Here is a 5553-nt window from a genome sequence, read left to right as displayed (position 1 = left end):
ACATGCGGCAATGATAAGACACTTTTTTTATAAGTCTGCCAAATACAAAATAATTACCTAGCCGTACTTCCCGGGTATATTACATTTTACGGTTTATCATCATTATTTCCAATGTCAATTAAATTTGACCCTGACAATGTCCGCACTGTTTACAATTATAAATATTAACCTGATATTAATTTATTGCCACAGATCAGCGAGGTAAGTATCGCAGTTAATTACTGCGTCTATAGTGCAAAACGTGTCAACAACAAAAATAGGAGTGATTTTGTAAATTAAATCGTTTAGATCGCATCTCTGTTACCTATTAACCGATTTAATGTTATTGATTAATTTCTGAACCGATATATGACCTTTTTATGGGTACATGACCGATAACGATCCAATAGCACTGATTACGCAATTTATTGCTGCGATTCTTTCCGGATTACATTGAGTGCGCAGATTTTCTTCACCTAGACCTACACCATTGTGTATACCATTGAAGTGCCAAAATGTGCAAAGGTAAAGGTTACCGGGAGAAAAAGCTTCGGAAATTTTGTTTTGATTGATTTAATAGCCATATCGTGTTTTGAAAAAGCTCCTGATATACGCGAATAATCGGCAAGGTCAAGCGACCTTACACCTAGACCCTCGCCTAGACCTTACTACCGACGAAGTAATTAATTGCCAACTGTATACCTAGAAGTAGCTGCAGCAAAGTGAATTATGCTGCAATGTTGCAACAAAAATGAACTACTATAAGAAGCCATTGATAAAAAATTATAAAGAAAGAAATCATTGATAAAAAATTAAAGAAAGAAATCGGGAAGCTACGTACGGTTATTTTCGAAATTGTGGTTTCGAGTATGGGATTTTTGAAATTTTTACCTGCACTGACGCACACGTTACATCATTTCGTAGAACTCATTATTCTCACACACATTATCTGGTCCAATAAGAGTTTCCTCTCAATGACTCATTGACATGCTTTTGGTAAACAGACCTTGTAAAATTCCAAGTGCATTTTGGTTATGTAACCTGTAATTAGTAGGTACCTACTTATCTGTTCATGGTTACTCCTTCAATTATTATTTTTCTTTTTTACTTTAACGTATTCAAGTCCCCAAGTTTACAAGAGGAACGAAGAGCAATTGAAATTGTACTCGCATTATAGACAATCTATTCCGTCTTTAGCTGGTTTTTATACAGGGTGGCACAACGAACTGAATAACACGTAAGGAAATAGTTTTTGGGAAAAACGCAAAAACAGGTCGATTATAATTGGAAGGGAGACATCTTTTACTTAAAAATTTACGCCCCTGGCCTCAACCTCCTAAGCAGGGTTGCCACCCCATCAATGATTTTAAATTGAACGCTGGGTCGAGTAGCCCATCAATGAGAGGGCACTTAATTTTCCTGTTTAAGTTTAACCTGACTGAATCACTGATTGGCGCCAATCACTGTCAAAGCGTTGTCATGCAAATGGGCTAACGGAGAGATGGCCGGACGTGTCCCTTGGATCCGTTTCGTATCAGCCTGAGAACGCCTTCCATGAGGGTTATGACAAACATTGCTAAAGCCCTGATTGCTGGCTAATTGCTTTCCTAAACGAGATAAATGGAGATGAAGTTTATTATTTGAACGAATAAAGATGGCCGCTGAAACCTATTAGCAACCATTCTAAAGGCGTGTTTGTAAACATTGAAAAGTACGGATGAACGAAAGAGGTTTTCCAGACATTGACGCTAGACGGCGCATCAAGGTACAACAGAGATCGCGTTCATAAATATGAAGGAAAATCGCGTATGCAAAAACAGCAAACTTAATTAAATCCAGGAGGCGCAAAGTAATAGCGGGGTGAATATTTCGAGTCAAATTAAGACAACGATGCGCACCCCAATACGAGACGATTGGAATTCATATTTTTGAATGAAAAACAGAGGGAACTGTTATACACATACCACTTTATAGCGACTATGAACGAAATTACGTCTGGAAATAAACGGCGATAACGTGTTCGTTTTTGATTAAAGGTGATAAACGGAGAGAGATACAGGATTGTAAAAGGGGGTTTCGGCTAAAATTTAGTGGTTAAAATTCAAGGGCCGCCGGGAAGATGACGTTAGCTTTTCAAAGAGTACGTACGTTATTTTTCGCGGCTAATTTCGCGAGCAGTTACTTACCACCCCAGTTGTGCTAAATTTTTGTTACTAAATTTTTGTTACTTAGAGAAATTTTAACGAAGTCGCAGTCACGTGTTACCGGTTTTTATTTTTGTGTGGACTATTTATTTTTGTTAATTACGTCCTTAAGGAACTGTTTGTGAGAAAATTGGTGACAAAGTGCGAGTTATCTGCAGGCTACATTTTTTAAGAATTTAGTCTAATTTGTAGTAACGTCATTCATCTGAGAATGATAACATTTACGCAAGGGAACATTTTCAGATTGGTGCACTCTTCACATAAAAAATTCGTTGTGATAAACAGAGATTTATCTTCGTGCCCATCGGTAATGGTAACGACCAGTTAAAAGCTTGTGTAGGTAAAACATTTGTGAAGCGTCATTTGGCGGAGAACTTAAATTGATTAATTGATGTGTTTACATATATCAAAAAAGCTTAATTTATTGGGGAAAATTTAATATCAACACGGCGTAAGAGATTTTTTTGCAATACGTATTAACATTTTTGCTTGGCATTCACCACGAAGTTAACATTAACAGCGTGGTACCACAAGTCTACGGTATCCTCGACGGTACCATTGCAGCGGTCTAGTTCCATATTTTTAAAGGGGGCGGCATTTTTCGGAGCGAAAAAAGGGAGAGGATCAATTGTCACCTGAAAGGAATCCCATCCAAGTCGGTAACACGAAGTAAATTATTTGGAATTGTCTAGATTTTGATGTTCCTAAGAAATCGACCTATGAGAATCATTTGTATCAAAAGATTTCGTATTATATTGCATTCATTGACAAGAATCCAATTTAAGCAAACGATTTTGGCTATTTGGATCGACCGTTTCACGTTTAAATTGTATTTGCATATTAGGACCCACCTGGATGTATGCAGAAATTTAGTTTTTTTTAAATAATCCTTTAATAAACAACGTGTCAACAATATTATTTTTAAAATGACAGACTTTGGTTCGGAAATTAAGGTTTTTCTACAAATTGGTGTTTCAACTTTTTTGTAAGTGTTCTTATGGAACGCGTGGTTTTTCTGAATCAGTTGAAATTCTGTAATTTCAACTATCCGGAGCTATAATTTGTTTAGGCGGGTGTCATTTCCAATTTAAAAATAAAAATTCTTCAACTCAGTTGACAATACGGCATCAAGGATGGGCACCATTATTCTATGCCAAATATGTATCAATAAAGTCAATTGTTTGACCGTCTATTCTACTTTCACTTAAACACTAGATCTAGAACCTTCTTAGATGTAGTGGAAACATAACCTATAAAATATAGAAAATGTGTTGTTCCTATTCATCGTGTCTGTTTGTGCATTTGATACATACTGGGCTGATTCTTAGCTATTGCACACTTGATAGTATGACGAAGAGTGATGCATGCTCAAGCAACTAGTAAAAGTGAAATATGACCCAACTGTTGGAGAAGGAACCAAGCGACCGAACAGCCCCTATCGCCTCGCAAAAATTGTACCCTCGAGGCCTCGACTGTACTCAAGTTTTGTCCTACTGCGTCAAAACCATTTTTGAAATATAACATTTGTTCCGGAATTGCTTCATTTATCTACGAATAAACCGGATACCTTAATCTTAATGAGTACAATCATCAACGAACTTAGTGTTAATAACCAAACTTTAAAATAACAATCAATTTCTATTGACGTTGCGTGGTAATAATTTGGTGGGTGCCTCTAACGGCATCTAACCTAACAATTTAAGACATCCCAAAACGATTATGACAGATATCTTTACAACTTCGTTTAATGAAAAAACTCACTTGTTTGTTTGTGGGAAATATTCACTGTCGTTAGCAGTGCTGGGTAGCGTTGGGCAAAAAAATCGATTAATCGATTATAATCAAACGATAATCGATAATCGGATTTGATTATCCTATTAAATTAATCGATTAATCGATTATTTGATTAATCGATTATTTGATTAATCTATTATTTGATTAATCGATTATTTGATTAATCGGTTATTTGATTAATCGATTGTTTGATTAATCGATTATTTGATTAATCGATTGTTTGATTAATCAATTATTAAGTAAATTTTAATTGATTATTATTAGCTGGATCATTAGTTTACGCAAAAAGGAGCACTCACAGCTCACAAGTATTATTTTATTTTATAGCGGATGTTAAAACGTCACTTTAAGCAGCTAAAATGAATTAAGATTGTATCATCAAAACTAAAGCACACCTCATCGGAGAGTAAGCTGCCTAATCATTTATTTTTATTTATTTTTATTTTTGACCTTCATTTTCAAATGGGCAGGGTTTCAGCCAAGGCTGTTCTACCAACCAACCCACTATGCATTTGCAAATATCCATGCCCGAAACCGGATTCGAACCAGGGACACTTTGTTGATTATTGATTAATCGATCTGCCTAGTAATGAACGATTTGATGAAAAGAGTAATGGAATTATTTTTTATTTTTATTATTAAATAATTAACGTATTAATGCATGCAAACAGATATTTATCACTCCTTGTATGTGACAATCGACTTTTGATTAAACGATTAGGCGATTAATCGATTATTTGATTAATCGATGATTTGATTAATCGATTATTTGATTAATCGATGATTTGATTAATCGATTATTTGATTAATCGATTATTTGATTAATCGATTATTTGATTAATCGATTATTTGATTAATCGATTATTTGATTAATCGATTATTTGATTAATCGATTATTTGATTAATCGATTAATCAGTGTAATCGATTATTTTTCATAATCGATTATCGATTATTCAAACCCGTAATCGCCCAGCCCTAGTGCTGGGATTTCGATCGTTGTCAGCTAAAACTTTATGGCGATATGGGAGCTAACTCCTTTTTAGCGCATTTTTGCAAATTTGTAAAAAGGTGGCTTTTTTCTCTCACTTTGGCTGGCTGGCGGTAAATGCGGGCCCGTAGAAGAATGCTTGTATTGTAGAAAGACGAGTAGTGTACATGTACCTACCGTGACCGTGTAATTAACAACTTTACGGACGGGGTTACATGATGTGTGGTCGGCGCCATATCCCCGAGGGTGTAATACTAACCTGGAGATTTTTCAGTTTTTTCCTATCTTCTTCTACGGTTTTGGTCCGATTGTTTTCAAGTGGTTGTCGTTTGAAAGATCTGTGCGGCGGCTTTTTTAGCGAAACCATCAAAATGCGAATTGCGGGTGAACGGGACGTCGGAACTGGGTAACGACATCTTACTGGTGGTGGAGTCAAAACTTCAAACCAGAATTGCGGGTGAACGGGACATCGGAAGTGGGTACCGACAAAGGGACAAAGGGTTGCCCCACACAAGATCTTGATGGTGGAGTCAAAATTTCAAACGCTAATGGAATACTGATCTGCCACACAGAAATGCGCTGAAGTC

Source organism: Photinus pyralis, unplaced genomic scaffold (genome assembly GCF_008802855.1).
Source record: "Photinus pyralis isolate 1611_PpyrPB1 unplaced genomic scaffold, Ppyr1.3 Ppyr1.4_LG7, whole genome shotgun sequence".
Taxonomy (NCBI): Eukaryota; Metazoa; Arthropoda; class Insecta; order Coleoptera; family Lampyridae; genus Photinus; species Photinus pyralis.
This window is presented reverse-complemented; position numbering follows the sequence as displayed.